The sequence below is a fragment of the Ictidomys tridecemlineatus genome, chromosome 3, assembly GCF_052094955.1.
Source record: "Ictidomys tridecemlineatus isolate mIctTri1 chromosome 3, mIctTri1.hap1, whole genome shotgun sequence".
In the NCBI taxonomy this organism is placed as follows: Eukaryota; Metazoa; Chordata; class Mammalia; order Rodentia; family Sciuridae; genus Ictidomys; species Ictidomys tridecemlineatus.
In genome coordinates, this window is record NC_135479.1 from 66,068,400 (window position 1) to 66,086,262 (window position 17,863).

Consider the following 17,863-nt stretch of genomic DNA (forward strand, 5'->3'; position numbering starts at 1 on the left):
AATCAATGAGATATTTATAATACTAGTAGAAGTAACTATAGATTCTGTTCCTTTTTAAATAAGAAGTTCTAGGTTGCTTATGGTGAGTCAGCATGCATAAGTCTGTCTACATGAAAGTAAGGTTGTCACAGAATTTAAAATGTGACTCTTATCTGAAGTTGAGGGTTGGTAACCAGATGTATACTTGAAACACTAGAAGACATTAGCCTAATTCTGGGTAGTCTTAAGAAAACAGATGTGTCTCTTTTTAACTGTCTTTCAAACCTACATACTCACTGATTATCAAAATACAGACAGTCTGGGACTTAGAATAATTTGACTTATTTTTTATCAGCTTTATGATAATGCAAAAACCATATACATTTGGTAGAAATCATACTTTGACATTTTAATGTTGTTCTTATCCTTGCCTGGCAGGTTTATGGCAGATGCTCTCTTAGTACTAAGCAGCAGCAGCCAGCTTTGTCTCCTAATAAGCTCTGTGATCAGGAGGGGAAACGACCAACACTAACACCCTGTGGTGTTCTGTGAGTTCAGTGTTTTTTTTCGATATAGGCATTTGATAAATTAAATGAGATATTCAGTGCTTTATTATAAAATGGGTTTTATACTACAGGCTAAGCTACGTGTTCTGAGCATGCTTAACCTAGATGAGGGTAAGTTATAATGTTCTGTAGATAAATTAGGTTTGTTAAACAAATTTTCAACTGTGATATTTTCAAATTATGACGGGTTTATTGGGGGGTAATATCATTGTAATTTGATGAATTCCTATAATTTAAGTTATATTTCTCCCCCTTATGCCAGAGAAAGTACCTCAGATGGAGGCTACTTGTTTTGGCTGCAACCTCCTCTAATTGTAGAGTATGATATCTTTGAACATTGGGGACAATTTTGAATTTGAGCATTAATGACAATTTAAACTCCACTTGAACCAGGGCAAGTCACTCCATGAATGTTGAATATGGAATGAATGTCTTGCTTATTGGTATGAAAACCTGGGAGTAAAAATAAATTTTTTCTTTCTTTTTATAAACCAAAAGATTTTGACCACCAGCATGCTGAGGTCCCTTGTTAGCTGAACTGAGGGAACTAATTCAGTCAGTGTTTTGTCTAAATCTTGGTTCATTTAGCATTACAATCTGTATGCAATATTAGCTGGAACTGTTTACAGTTGTTTTCACATGGATACAAGTTACCGTGTGTGTGTGTGCGCGCATGCACGTGCACACACACACGCACACTCATGTGTATATTTATACACACATATTTATATATTTTTGTATACATATGAATATATATATATATATATATATATATATATATATATATATATATATATATATATGAGCTTTTTTGTTAGCCATCATTATTATAAAACACTTTTTTTTTTTCTTTTTGGGAGCATGATGCTGTAGACTGTGAACCCAGGGCCCTGTACATGCCAAGCAAGTGCTCTGTACTGAGCTACACTTCTATCCAGGTTTAATGGCTTTTTAAGCTTCTACAATGCAATATGTGCTATTTTCTTGCCTTAAACAAAATAAAGGTAAATTTCTTCTGATATTTGATGCTTAAGTTTGATATAGATGAAAAATAAGACTGATTACAATTTTTTTTACCACAATTTTTAAGTTAGAAGCACTACATGGAAAAGACTACAAGAGATTTTTTTTTCATTTAGAGTTGTTCTCCTAGCTCTAGGGTTACACAGTTTCTTTCTGAACTCTATTTCAGAGTTAATGTCATCAAATATTTTAAGCATCTAACCTAAATACTCTTATTCTTGTTTTAGCTCTTTTAACTCTCTAGACCAGGATCTATGAATTTGGGGGGTCACACTAGAAATATGACCTACATAAGAGAATTATGAGTCCCCCAAACCAAGTCACTAGTGAGAGATCAAGCAGAAAGGAGAAAACTGGTTGAAAATCACTTGTAGGACTTTATGTGCTCATTGGACAACAAATACTAAAATATGATAATTAGATGTAAACTGAACTTCAACAGGAAGTAAGGCCATATTTTGTTTGGAGATTATGTCTCCACTGGGCTACTAAATGACTCTGGCTGTGCACTGTGGTGCATGCCCATAATCCTAGCAACTTGGGAGGCTGAGGTAGGGGGACATGAATTCAAAAGTTTCAGCATAAGTAAAGTGCTAAGCAACTCAATGAGAGCATAACTCTAAATAAAAATAATGCAAAATAAGGCTGGGATGTGGCTCAGTGGTTGAGTGCCCCTGAGTCAATCCATAACTCCCTGCCCCAAAAAATAAAAAATAAATAACTTCTGTTTCTATCCTTATAAAACTTTAACCAAGGAGTGGGATAGCTGGGTTAAATGGTGGTTTCATTCCAAATTTTCTAAAGAGTTTCCATATTGCTTTCCAAATTAGTTGCCCCCATTTGCAGTCAGTTCCACCAGCAATGTATGAGTGTACCTTTTCCCCACATCCTCACCAAAACTTATTGTTTGTATTCTTGATAACTACCATTCTGACTAGAGTGAGATGAAATCTTAGTTTTGATTTGCATTTCTCTAGTTACTACAGATGTTGAATATTATTTCATATATTTGTTGATCGACTGTATATCAGCTCCTTAACCCATTTATTATGGAATTATTTATTTATTTTATTTTTTGTTGTTGAGTTCTTTATATATCCTGGAGATTAGTGCTCTACCTCGTGTGTGTGGCAGAGACTTTCTCCCACTCTGTAGGCTTTGTCTTCATATTATTCATTGTTTCCTTTGCTGAGAAGAAGCTTTATAGTTTTACTCTGTCCCATGTATTGATTCTTGATTTGCATTATTGTGCTTTTAGGAAAAAAAACCCTTCATATTTCATATATACCAGAAACATATTTAAGGTCCTTTTTTGTGCCTGATTACTAAATATTGTGCTGTTGTTAAAATGGCCTTTGGCCAAAGTTGGTCACATGCTCAACTCAGATTCAAGGCTGAGATGTAGTCTGTACCTGTCTATGGAAAGATCTGCAGTGTCACATCACAAGGGTTTGAAAGGATGGAGTGGAAATGTGTTTTTGTCTATGGTCATTGTATGCAGCTTATATCCTGGTCATGTATGAAATTAATCTTATGATTTTGTGAGAAGCAAAAATTTTTTCTGAAAAAGAGAAGCATTGAAAATGTACCTGACACAAGGCATGAGAACTGGTAACATGTACTGCACTTACTGACTTGTGCTGGAAAGTTAGTTGACTTTGAGAATAGACTCCACAGTCATTGGTCCTGTTGAAATGTTTCTGTTGACTGTTGTCCTTCACCTTTTCCTTTACTATACTAGTGTGAGATGGACATTTTATTATGACTGAATGTGGAAACAGAAGTGTGTCTATATTCTTTAGGTGTTTGCCCAGCTACTGTGAACACGGGGGTAAATATTCCCAGGCTTGGGACACTTTCTCTTGCACCTAAACTCACATTGGTTATGTGGGAACCACCTGCCATTCCTGTTAAGTTCCACTACCCACTGCCTCTCCTTTCTGTTCTGATATCCCATTCATTATTTGGTGCATATGTGTTTGTGTCTGTGCACCTATGTACCAGAAAACAAGAAGCAATAGTTCTTCACAAACTCATTTTTGGCTGGTTTAATTTTGATCAATTTTATTTCCCAATGATTTTAAAGTAGCTTTAAAAATTAATAGTATCAAATACAACAGCATAGGGAAAAAAGTGAAAAAAAGAACCAGTAAATGGAAAATAAGTGTAGTAAAATAAAATATAATGGGAAGTTAAAAATAAATAAGCTGCAACCAGAAAACACAGTGTGATATCTTGTTTTGTTCCTCATTCTTAGCACACATATAGCTCTCAGTTCTTGTCTTCCAAAGACAAGGTGTGGCTAGGATGTCAACATGAAGTTGAATGAGGAACACCTCAGAAGTACCAGATAGGGTGCAAATGTGGCAGGAGCTCTCGATGATGAAGAGAAAACAGATAAACTTTCAGGTCCTGTCCAGTCTTGCTCTTGTTTGATGGCGAAGGAGATGGAAAGAATTAACACATATTCAGAATTTACCATATGCCTGCCCAATTTTAGTTCTCTACATATTTTAACTCCTTGAATTCTCAAAACAAGCACAGGAGGTAAAGTAATTATTACCTATACTTTGCACATGAGGGAGGAAGGAGGCTGAGGAGATTGACAGTGACTCACAGCTCTGAGCCTGGAGCCAGGACTGGTAACTGCACCCATCTTCTTCCTCAAGAATTATTCTGTCAGTTTTCAAGCTAACTTTATTGACCACTAATTATTAGCTTCTAGAAGCATATGACAGAGCCCCTGAAATTCTCATGTTTTTCTAATTATTGACTTTTATTTCTGTTCATTTTAGAATTTTTGCTTATTTCTTTGTTTTAAATTTGTGTATCACTCCTGATGTTTGGAGTCCTGTCTCCACAGCACTTTCCCTTTTCCTTGGTCTTTAGAAGAGGAGCAAGACATTTCAAGAATGCCTCATTCAGTCCCTCCTGCTGGGGGTATACCACTATTGTTATTAAAAACCCTTTCATGGAACTGGTGCATTAGTACATACCTGTGAGAAAATGAGACAAGGTGACAGTAAGTTCAACTGAACAAGAGGCGCAGCAAATTAGTGAGAACTTGTCTCAAAATAAAAACTATACAGGACTGGGGATATAGATTAGTTGTGGAACACTTTTCTAGTATGTGTAAGGCCCTGGGTTTAAGACCCAGGACTCATGGGAGAAACCCAACTATTCCATGTGAATGAATCCTATTCCCACATAAACTGTGAGACGTAATGCAGAGAATGAATTGTCATGAATCTAACTTTGTAGGAAATGAATCCCAGGGATCTAGTGTCAGTTTGGAATTACACTGCTGAGTTCCAGATGTGGGAGTTCCACAGATAAGCAAAATAAGGTGACCTACCCCATTACATATCCAGTGATCAGTTTCATTTGTATGTCCACTTACTTTTACTTTGCTGGGTAAGAATTTGCTAAGGAAATACTCACTTAAAAGGGACTGGAAATCTGATCTCAGAAACTTTGTGCTAAGGATGTGGCCACAGTCACAGAGTTAGAACTGAGATAGTTTCTTTTACTCAACAAACTCTCCCATTACAGTAGAAAAGGGTCTTAGACAAAGCAGATACTTACTAAATGTGTTTGTTATCAGTAGCTGATCTAAACATAATTCCATGTAACATTGAGGAAAAAAAATAATTGACTGATAAATATGGCCCATGGTTTGGTTTGTTAACTGATTCAATTTTATTGTGATTCTTCTAATGGTATTCCAAAATAAACTTGGATAATGCCAAATTAAAACCAAGTGATCATGGGGCCATTATTCTTTGGTGGAGTACAGGACAGGGATTGGAGTTCCAAGTATAAAATTAATGCATACATACATTACCATTTAGATTAATTTTTTCCCATTCTTCCTCTCCCTTTGTTCTTATAGGCAGTTTGAACCCCAGTCCAAATGCATGCATGCATCACTCTGGGCTATTTTCCTAGGTGGTTATTAGCATGTTTGTTTATTCACAGAATCTAAGTGGCCAAAATTCAAGCATGATGGGGAAGGATCCATGTTTTCTGTACTTCCATCAGTTGGAGATGGTATTAGTTGGACTCTTGATTTGAAGTTCTCTGATTTGACATATTAGGCCCTTGTGTGTATATATATATATTTCTTTTGTAATATCAAGAAAGCAGAAATTCTTCTAAACACAATAATAAACAACCACATGTATGAATGAGTAGAGCCTCATGATTTTTTTTAAAGTGGAATGACTATCCTTTGAATGTCCATGGAAATGAGGCTGTACTGAACAGAAAGCTTTTAAAGTGTCTTTGCAGAAGAGAGCTGATGAGTGACAGGGATAACTAGGTGCATCTCATAGCATCTACCTACGTGTTCTGAAAATATTCAGGTAAATCATGAAAAATCTCAAGACTTCAGAACTATGACAAGAGGGGCAGTCCTTAAAGGGCCCTAATATAAATACTGATTTAGAAGGACCCACACAGTGTGGGGACATGACAGGCGTCACCCCTGTGCTCTCCCAGGGCTCTGGGGTAGAGCTGAGATTTTAAGGCTGTCACTTAGAGCCTGAAAGCTATCACTAAGAGCTGACACCCTTCAACTCAGTAAGGCACAGATACCAAATTATTCTTGGCTTTGACAAATGGACTATGTGGTGGGGCCCAGTAGTTCAGAGATTTTAGGCATAAATAGGAGTGGGTTGACCACTGTCTTTATGTGCACATGAATGTCCATGATCTAGTTCTATTTTCTAATTCCTCCTGGAATTTTATCATATGAAATATAGGATAGGGCTTAATTGTAGAAGGTACCTAGGAAGTCCTCAGACCTCTGCCATCTTTGAACATCTTTACTAATTCAGAAAGCTCAGTGACTAGCCCTAGGTTGCCCAGAAATATGTAGTGAAGTTGAATTATTTTGTTAGGCTGGGCAAGTCAATTTTTCTAGGCCTCCATTTTCTCATCTGTAGAGTAAGAGTTGAGCTGAATAAAGGATAACATCTATCTATAACCTCTGTTTCTCTCTGAAAAGGAACATAGTGGAAGAACTTCTGAGAAAGCTGGCATGGGGCTGTACTTCTCAGAGGCACAATACTGGGACCAAATTTTTCTTGTAGATGCAGGATAGATGCTATTGATTTTATTAGCGAGTCCCTATTAATGATATTGAGCACAAGTTTCTTGACCAGTTCTTCATCTTAAGATAGAATATGACAAGTTACATGTGAACTTGGTAAAAATCATCTGGACACACTACTGTCCTATTCTTCTCTGAACTTGTATACGCTTTCCCCATCAGAGGAAATGTAGGCAGGTGGCTTCATCTCCAAAGAGGTAATGTGTAGAAATGTATTGGACTTCTTTTTTAATGTACCTTTTCTTGAATCAATTCCCAAAGTGACAGAATCAATTTCCTTGATTGACATGATATTTTTAATAAAATATTTCTTCTTTATTTTTGGGGAGGTGGACATGAGCATAGCAGGTATGCTTTGAATATATGTTTATCTGAATGCATAAAATAAACATGTTTCTTTGTTGTCAAGATATGTTCCTTACATAGCTTGAAGGTGTATTGCTCAGTGTAGAAAGTTTCAAAAATTGGAAAGCAGACATACTTTAGCAGAATAAACAGAAATCAGTAGATGTTGTATGATACAGGATTAGTGTTGTTGTTTGTATAAGGCTTAATCAAACCAAATCATCAAGTTAAATTAGCTGCAAGTTTATTTGCCTGAACATTAGACAGTGGATTAGGAGCCACCAATGGTCACCCTGTATGAGTGCGGATGAAAGGGGCTTCAGTCAGTTGGAAGAACATGTTTTCATGTGGTGGGATTTAAGGATAGTTCAAAAATCCTTTAAAAATTTGTTCACAATTACAATTAATTTCTTCAGTTTTAATTTGCTATTCAGACTACAGAGCAGCTATTTGTTGTTCCCAAGTGTTGTTCTCTTTAATTATTTGGTCTGTTTGCTTATCCTTGAAACCAAAGAACAAATTATGTGATCTCAAAGTTCTCTGATAGGTAATATTTTTTTGAGTATTTGAAAGTAATGTCTTGTGAAAATGGTGTGTCTTTTAAATAATATCACTAGAAAGGGCAATCATTTAAATTATGATTTTTTTCCAAAAGACTAGATTGAGAGATTATTATCAGTCTTCTCCTCTTCTGTACTTGAAGGAAGAGATTTCTTATATTTTAACCATGCAAGATCATACATCTATCACACTGGCCAATACTCTATATGATCTGTTTAGGCACATCATTTTTTGATATGTCAAAAATCATGAAACTAAATGACAGTATGACATTGTAATTGATGAGCTCCTAAGCCTCACAAGTCTTCTACCTATTTTCTTTAACACTGGTAAATCCTTCTGCAGGTGAAGTAGGTAATTACAGAAACTAAATGCCTAGCTGACTTAATACAAATTGTCCAGTAAAAATATGACTAAAAGTGGCTATGGGAATACTCACAGCCTCTGTTAGCCAACAGAGAGAGTGAGATAACCTCTTAAGTCTTTTATTCTAATGCAATTGAATAAAAATAGACATTAGTCCTGTTAGTTCAATTTGTTCCAGTTCTCGCTAGTTTTTGGATATTTTTGTAACCTTGCTCTTCACAGGCTTTGAGCCACAGTTCTTTGCCTGCCCATTGGAGTTCTTGGATTTCTGATTGTATGTGCTGCATTTTTGGCCTGTGTAAACAGCAGTGTGGCTGTAAGATTTGTCCCTTGCTACATGGTATGGAAAATGAGACAGGCATTGGGTTTCCACAGCAGGGGCAGGGTCCTGTGGGGAATTCTCAGAGGGTTCCTTCAATATTGTTTTGGTATTTTAATCTTGTTCATGGTAGAAGTGATAGCATTGCATTTGTTCATATAGCAGCACAAACTCTGCACAGCTATTTTGTGTCTTCAGTAACTTGGAATGTTTTTATATAGAGAAAAACTCATCATTTTTACCAAGTTCACATTTATACAGAGATGGTCATATGACTTGGTATTATTGACAAGAGTTAACGCAACTTTAAGTCTCCTTTATACCACTGAAATTTAGACCCTTTATACCGTGTAAGCTTTTATAGGTTTATGATATAAGTTGAATTGGGGAGAAAGTGAAAGAAGTCAAAGTTTTTTCTTCAGTAAACATTTTGGAAGGCATTTTAATTTTTTCTATTTTTTTTTCATTAAGAAACAGGAAATTTGTGATTGAGAAAGCTTTAAGTAGTATATGCAAGAATGTTAAAACTTTTCTTTTAGTGAAACCCATGCACATTTCTAAAAAATAAATCTAATTGTGTGTATTGTCAGGTTCATATGTTTGAACAGTGAAGAAACAAACTGAGAACCATGAGACTTTGAGCTGTGCCAGAAAATATAAATCTTTAAAACTTACTGTCAGGTTCCCAAAAATGAAGAATAGTGATTACTAGAGGCTGGAAACAGGGAATGGGGATAGGCGGGTCGACTGGGTAGCAGGCACCAAAGCACAATTAGCTAGAACTATTTCTCAGATACTTTTAGAATTTCTCTAATTCACAATAGTGAGGTAGACAGGGAAGAATCGAAGGACTTTGGATTAGACAAAAGAGAATGAAGGGAAGGGAGGAGGAATGGGAATAGGAAAGACAGTAGAATGAATGGGACATTACTCTCCTATATGCATATATAATATCTATATCATGTACAAACAGAGAATAAGAAGTTATATTCCATGTATGTATAATATGTCAATACATTCCTCTATCATGTATAACTAGAAAATAAAAAAAACAACAAGCTCTCGTTCCACAGCACCACGGGGTGAATAGTTTATGGAACCTATTATATATATTGTAGTGAAGCCTAGAAGAGTTTGAAGGATTCAAATGCAAAGTAATGAAAAAGAAATGGAAAGGTCAATTAACCTGATTTGATCAGCACATCTTTGTGTATGTGTATTGAAACATCACACTGTACCCCATAAATATGATAAATTATTACAAATCAATAAAAACTAACGTTTAAGAAAAAAATAAAATGAGTTCAAAGCTCTATTTCTCCAAAGATAAAAATTGGCAAAATGTCGAGATCATTGAGTGTGATTATAATTATACATGTCTGGGTGTTCTGATGATGAGCTGGTGATTTAAGGATGTGTAATAAAATAAATGCCTACATATTCTGTTTAAAAAAACAGGAAATATATAGAGATAATATAACAAAAATCTGTCAGAATTTTGGAGCTGATGTTTGTGTCCCTATGGTTATTACCAAGAATAGATATATTAAGTGCTCAAATATCTTGTGTATTTTAGTGTTGGCCGCAGAATGAGTTGCTGGTAGCTTTTTGGTCAGTTTTAGTCAAAAATATTTATTTTAGGGCTGGAGCTGTACCTCAGAAGTAGAACATTTTCCTAGTATCCATAAGACCCTGAGTTTAATGCAGCACTTCAAAATAAATATTTTATATTGTGTTTCATGATCATATAGTCTTTTTGTTCCTCAGATATATCTGTTATACATATATTTGATTATTTCAGAAGAAAGATACTTCAGAAAGGACTGTGATTATTAAAAAGATAAATATTCATAATTTGTGGTGTTAGATCACAGAAATTCAGAAATAGACCCTTTTGTAATGTTGACAAAATTGTCAAACAGATTTCACCAAATATAATTACTGCAAATATATGGTAATGTAAATTTCAAATTTTAATATTGATATCTTAAGAATTCCAGTTATGATGATCTGAATCTCAAAGAGATTTGATGATTAAAAAACCTTAATTAAGATAAGAGATGCCTATGATGTTTATACTCATTTCAGCCTAGACATGTTTTGCTTCCTCCCTCTCTACCCCTTTCTGCCCACAAGACCCTACATGGACTTGAGTGCAGCATAATGGCTCCCATCTGATTCAAAACTTCTCATGGAGAAAGCCCACAGCCTGTGATTTTCAAATACATGGCCTGCAGGGACCAACTCTAAGCCGTAATTAACCAGGCAGATCACAGCCAACAGGAGCTGGCTTTCCACTGCAGGAAATCAAGACTTTCAGCTCACCTTGGTAAGTCATCAGCTATTGCAGACTTTACTTCTCAGGATCTTGCAGAAAGCAGCTGTAGATTCATGAGACTCCTATATCCACAGCACTAAGGTCACAGCCTGGAAAGAGCAAAAATGCTTTTGCTTGGGCACAATGAGTCAGAGCAATAGTTGCTCTCTTTTCGGAAAGCTGTGAGTGGTCTGAAGTCTCTTCCCACCCTCATTTGGGGAATGGAGTAATAAAGATCTTCTGATAAGGCCCTTGGTATGCAGTGTTCATGCACTATGAGGGGCAGTGTTGCCTCACTTGTGTTTTATCTCAGAAAATATTGCTCACATAATGGTTATTTGAAGGTGATTATTCCATGAAATTCTCTCTCAGACTGAATGCAATTAGTATTTTGGATACTTAGTAATTAGAGAACAGAGTTAGTGTTGTATATTTCTTTCAGGACTCCAGGTAATTCTGTGGATGCCTGATTATTTATTTTTAGTCTATCCTGTAAAATTCTATTATGAGTTTTATATCTTCTTTCTTTGAAGCATCCAATTTGTGAATATGTCAAACCCTGCTGCCTTGATGAAACTTCTTTGGTTTTCTGGAGGCTGTTCTGTGTTCTCTGAGGTTTTATTTCAAGTCAGTTACTCAGCAGCTTAAGTTTGGGGTATCCTATGATCTTTCTGAATTTTTAGAAGTAAGATACTCATCTCTCCAAGATATAGTAGTATAGCATCTATAAAGCATGTGAAGTAAATGCTGCTTATTCACAGCTCTGCAGTGTTTTGAATTTATAGTTACTGCTGAGAGTCTTAGTACTTATTATTTGTTCTAGGAGGCTTAGTACTTATTGCTAGTCAATTGCTACCACATAAATCACTGAATTAAGATTGTATATTCCCAGAAGAATGAGAAAGTTGGCTCCTGGAGAATAAATCAATGCTATAGAACAATCAAAGTTGAGTCACTTAAACAGAGAAAATGAGGCAAATTGAGTAGTTTTTTTTCTGACTGTTTGTTAACAAATAACAGTCAAAAAGAAAAAAAAATCACCCAGTGAGTCAGGGAGTCAAATTCATGTAGTCTATTCCATAAGTGTAGCAGTGTCCAGATAGGTAAAGAATTACTGCATGAAGGACCAGTGTGTTCCTAGTGATTTGCAAGTGTTTGATTATTATCATTTCTATGTACATATTTAAAACAACAAGAGTAACACAACCAAGTATTTTGTTGGGCTTAGGAGAAAAGATGGACAAAGAAAGGAATTTTAAATTTGTTAAACGCTTTTTAAAGAAATTAAGGCAGTACATTGTACACATTCAAAATATGTGAATTTTTTACATGCTGTCTCTGGAGAATTTTTACTAGACATTTAATTCAAACAAATTCAGTTACAGACCCATGTATCTTCAGAAGCTGTAAACTAGAGATAAGATAGGCAGCCGCTATAGCCTAAAATTCCTTCAAATCCCTGCACTAATTGGCTTTGTATCATCAATCAACGTAAATAGGAACACAGAACATTGGATGCTACTCTTGTTCAGAAGGAGTAATGCTAACTGAAGTCTTTAACTGGAGCCTGCCTTAGATTGCTGCAGAGTAAGAACATCACAGGATAACTGTGATATAGGGAGCAAATAATGTCTAGATTGGCAGAAGACATTCAAAATACAGTTCCATTTTATTTCCAGAAATTTTTATGATACAAATTCTCAGGAAGTTTTGGAAAAACAATACCTTGAATAATCGCAAGAGGAGACTCAGGAACAGCAAGACTAGAGCAATAATTTAGCGAAAAAAAAATTTATTTTTTGGTTTTGCAACTGGCCTTAAGAGGAAAGGTTGGGCACCAAGAAGGTGAATCTTTACAGTTCCAAATAAAGAGCCAAGTCATGCCACAAAGGAAAAAGAATAAAAAAGAAATATGTGTCTCTAAGCAATTTTTAACACACAATGGGGAATGTCAGTGTTATAAAGATATGTTTTGTCTTCCACCATCTTCTAGGTTGCTGTATGAGAGTTTCAGCGGCACAACCGTAGGTGGCTGAAGAGGAAGTGTGACAGTGTTGACACAGTGGAATAGTATTTAGTCAACACATTGTAATGATAATCAAACCAGGGCCAACATACTTGAGGAAGTAGAGCAGTATTCCTTGTCTAGTGATACCTTTCCTATTTCTCTTTATTTCAGCCTCTGATTCCTTTTGATGTCTTTTTAAATCATTCTCTGTAGAAATCCTCTTGGTGAAATAAATCTTGAATAGAGTTAAAGGCTTTCTGTACCTTTAAAAATACTTATTAATTCTTAATTTATAAATAAAATTATGAACTCCAGTATAAACACAAAATTGTTCATTTGTATATAAGGATTTCTTTGCTGTTCAGTCTATGAAAGAATAAATCTTGAATAATTATGTTTTGAAAATAGAATTTAGAACATGTATATCAAATATGTGTTAAAATATCTGCTCCCTAGGGACAAGTTTGCAGTACAGTTTTTAAAAGGAAAAAGGTGGATGTTACTGATTCTTTGCACATAATTCAGCCACTGGCCCAGGGCTGGTTGGTGATAAATGCAGTTGGTATGTTTGCAAGCTGCAATGTTGTTAGCTGAAGTAGAGAGCTCCTCTAACTGGGAGCCATCATGAGCAGTGCTGCTGTGTATTAAAGTAGGAGTCCCATTCCAGATTCTCAGTAGTGCCCTAATGGTGACAACTGATGGGTTTGAAAGAACATGTTGAAAGAACAAGCATCTTTGCAACTGACTAGGGACTACCAGTGTCTTTAGCATCAAATGAGGTCCTTAGAATTAAGGTGGCCTCCAGTTCTGTGACTGAGTTATGGTAGCCCTGAGAAGGTGGTACTAGAGGACTGAGATGTGGTTGATTGAGTAGTTCAAAGCCTACATTCACCTAGAGCATGAAGGAGGTGAATCTTCATAGTTTTCAAGAGCCAAGCCATTTAGTAGAAGAAAAATCACAAATATGTGTCCCTAAGGAATTTTTAACACATAATAGGAAGTATTGGTATTATTTCAACTAATAAAAAAGTAAAAGAAATCATATTTTGCATAATAACAAATTTTTCATTGCATTTTATGATCTCTAACAGATTTTAGGTTCAGTGTGTCAATTAGTCTGATTATTAGGGGTAATCCAGGTGGCTACGGCAGGGATGCCAGGAGGGCCTGGACACTTATTCTCCCCCTTTCTGAGACATGCTGGCCAGTTTCAGTTAACTCTGAGTGTGACCTTGGTGAGCCCAGTGTTTTCTGTTTTCGTTAATCTTTGTTTTCGGACAATCATCCTGCTCCTAAGAATGGAAAAGGTCAGCATCAGGGCTACAGTTTTCCATGGGTAATAATGGCCATGGCCACCCACTGGAGGAGGGGAGCACTAGTACAATGCTAGGTGAAGTCCCCCAGAGGGGGAAATTTTGCAAGAGACAGAGATGTCTGAGAGGACTAGTAGGTGCCAGGTTCCCCTCCCTGACCCTTCCCCATCCTGTCACATAGCCCACACTATACACTGGCGCTTGTGGGTCTGAAGGGTGGGTAAGGGGGTAGGAAGTGATTGGTCTCAAAATCAGAACAATAAAGGCACAGGTGGCCAAGGAGTACTGGCTCACCTCGGCCATAGGAGCAAAGCTGCAGCTCTTATTGGTGAAGGTGCTCTGGAGGAAGCAGATGTTTGGCCACTGTAAGCCCAGAGGGGAGACACACAACCTTCACCAAGACTCAGGACAAGCTAGTAAAGAGCCTCCTCATCTTCTCTGTGAAATGCAGACAAAGGAAAAACTGAGTCCTGGAGTGGGAGAACTGTCCAGGAGGTGTCAGAAGACCACAAAGAGGCAGCCAGGTCTAGGGTAGTACAGAGCATGATTTATTGGGGGACTCACTCATAGAAGCTGTGGTCAGCATGTCCAGGATTCTTGCAGTTTGGGTCAGAAGGAGGGGACTTACATATGGTCAACCAAAACAGTGTATCTCAAGCTAGTAAAGAGGAGTCAAGCTCATTCCTGTTGTATGGCAGCAGGGTAAAGCTCCACTGGCCTCTCTGATGGTCTGTTTATTTATGATGTGTTGGGAACTCTGGGAGACAGACCAAAGTTGCTCAGGGCAGCATGCGCAGGTTGGGAAGGTTCAGGGAGGTGTATGTGTACAGTCCTAGGAGAGAGCCTCACAAAGAGAAAGCTCTGTGGAAAAGTGGTCATTCTTTATCTTGGAAGCAGATTTATCAAAGCAGAACTGGTCCAAGGCATTTCAATCACTGGTGCAGATGAGAGATGCCCAGCTGCCTCTTCACCATCTTTGAGCTACCATTCTCCCAGACTGCAGGCAGCGGCACAGTTTGTGCATGTGCAACTCCAGGGGCACTCTTCTCTCCTTCAGTTATGACCACCTGGAGTTGTACAGTGTGGCAGCTCCATCAGTCCCTTTTGGACACCCATCTGACCTGCGGTGAGTGGGAACAGAAGAGAAGAGGAACTGAGGTGCTCTCTGTCCCCACCCCTCTTGGCCACCACTCTCACTGAAAGCACATAGAAGAATACAAAAAGAAGAAGAGGATGGAGGCAGACCTCCATGAACCATACTTCTGAGGGGAAATTTGTGGCAGGCCGCAACAAAGGGCTGGGTTTTATAGGGCTTAGCACCGCCAGGTCGTGGAAGGAGTTCTGGTGGCCAGCTCATTTAGGACAGGGCAGGAGGGCAGGTGGGGGACAGTAAGGGAAGTTCCCTGAGGCCTGTTGTCCATATCCTTCACTCGCAGTGACCAGGAGTGAGCTGTCTGTGTGCTTGAGTGTACCAAACGGCACTTGAGCTCCACTCAGCGTGGGGGCGGAGGCAGCTGTGCTGGGGTAGAGCTGTGCAGAAGGGTGCCTTGACTTAGCCCAGATCCTGCGTGGCATCAGAACTGGTACATTCCATTCACCAGTTGCAATTGGATCTTCTCTCCCCACGTAGAGTTGTGACCCACCCACCTGTTTGTTTATGGTGTGGTTCTTTCTTCTTCACCACTTAAAAGACACTGCTGATGTTACATTAAAATTGCAAAAATGCTGTGGTGGTGGTTCTGACCTGTAGTCTCAGCTGCTCAGGAGGCTGAGGAGGGAGGATCTCTTGAGCCCAGGCGTTCAAGACCAGCCTGGGCAACACAAGGAGACCATGTCTCAAAAAAGAAAAGAAAGTTATAGGAGGTGATTGTCTTGGGGGAGGGGGCTAAGCTCATGGGTAACTCCACATGCCTGCTCAAGACAGATCCACACAACACAACTGAACCTGAGACTAGGACAGTTTTCTGGAGCCTCGCTACACCAGTTGTGCTCATGATGAGGAAGTCCCTTCTGCTTTAACTTTGAAAAACCAACTAGAATTCTGCTTTTCCTTTCTGCACAAAGTGGCTGTCCATCCCCATATAGCAGCTGTTATGGTCTGCACATGAGGTCTGCAGGAGGTGAGATGGATGATTTGATTATAAAATGGTGACCTAGTCAGATTAGCAATTTGATGGGCTCCTGGTGATAACTAGCCTGGTGGGGCAGGGCTGGAGGGTTATAGATCTTGTTCCAAGCTCCTCCTGCCCTCTCTCCTTCCTGGCTTCCCTCTGCTAGGACTTTCCTCCGTGATGTCCTGCCTCAGTTCAGGTCCAGAGCAATGGAGTTGACCGATCAGGGACTGAACCCTGAAACCATGAAACAAAATGAACTTTTCCTCCTCAAAATTCTTCTTGGACATTTTTGTCATTGGGAGGAAAATCTGACTAACCCAGAAAGCCACCCCAAACCCACTGGCATCAAACAGGAACCCTTTTATCATGTTCACCCTGACGTGCCTATCCCAGATGGGGAACCCAACCTAGAGCTCCATACACATTCTCTTTGGGGTATTTGTTGTTGTTTTGTTTTTGCAGCTATTCTTACAAAAGGCCATTCTGAGTTCTAGAGGAAGGGGTTAGACTCTCTTGGTGAGAGTGGCAGGGCTGTGGCCGGGCCTGTGGTGTGGAAGCCATTCTGTGGCCTTCTTTGGAAGATACAACTTGTCAGGTGCAGAATATCTTCACCTTCAGATGGGCTTCCTGCACTCCAAAGCTGGGAGGTTATGCAAGAGAGAAGGGCACCATGTTCACCGCCAGCTTGTGCAAGTCGGCGTTGAGTTGGCCTGGGAAGCGCAGCGAGGTGGTGACCCCGCTCATGGTGGCAGACACCAGGTGGTTGAGGTCCCCGTAGGTGGGTGTGGCCAGCTTGATGGTGTAGATGTTATAGAGCGCCTCATTGTCAATGCAGTAGGTCTCGTCCGTGTTCTCCACCAGCTGGTTGATGGACAGCGTGGCGTTGTAGGGCTCCATCACCGTGTCCGACACCTTGGGCGAGGGCACTACACTGAAGGTGTTCATGATGCGGTCAGGGTACTCCTCTTGCACCTTGCTGATGAGCAGCGTGCCCATGCCCGAGCCCATGCCGCCGCCCAGCGAGTGGGTCAGCTGGAAGCCCTGCAGGCAGTCGCAGTTCTCACACTCCTTGCACACCACATCTAAAACCGAGTCCACCAGCTCTGCGCCCTCCATGTAGTGGCCCTTGACCCAGTTGTTGCCGGGCCCACTCTGACCTGTGGGGTAAGAGGAGGAGGTGACACGCCAGTGCTGAGGGTCTGCAGCCCAGACCAGCACATGCCCGAGCACTGCAGAGGGACTTCAGAGGAGGTGCCTTCTTCTTTAAATATTTATTTTTTATTATTTTTTTTTAGGTGAACACAATATGTTTTATTTTTATGTGGTGTTGAGGATCGACAGGCCTTCCCCACACGGGGAGAGTGGGGCCACTACCTGACCCTCATGCCCAAGCACAGCTTCTCAGGAAGGGCGTTGGCCACATCTTGGCAATGTCAGCCTCCTCTGAAGTCCCTGTCTGGAAGGTGACAGGGAGGTTTGCTCCTGGGTGCCCACCTTGTCTAGCTCGGTGAGAAAGGCCACAGCTGGTCAGCCACCCTGCCCATCACACAGGTCCTCCTGCTGAGGCCAAGTGGTCCAAAGAGGAGCCAGGCCTGCTTGGCAGCTAGGCCTTCATGGCTGTTCAGAGATGTGAGCAACTCTAGAAGCGTGCTCAGCTGTAGCACTGCTTAAGCCCAAGTGCACCATGAGGTGCTGTGGGCTCAGGGCCTCAGGAAGCAGGCCTGCAGCTGAGCCGGTCCCTCAAGCCCAGGGCCCTTCTCTCTGCTTTAATGCTAGAGTGCTGGCCATCCATTTCAGAGTTCCCTGGCTCCTGGATGCAGGATCACTGCTGTGGCTCCA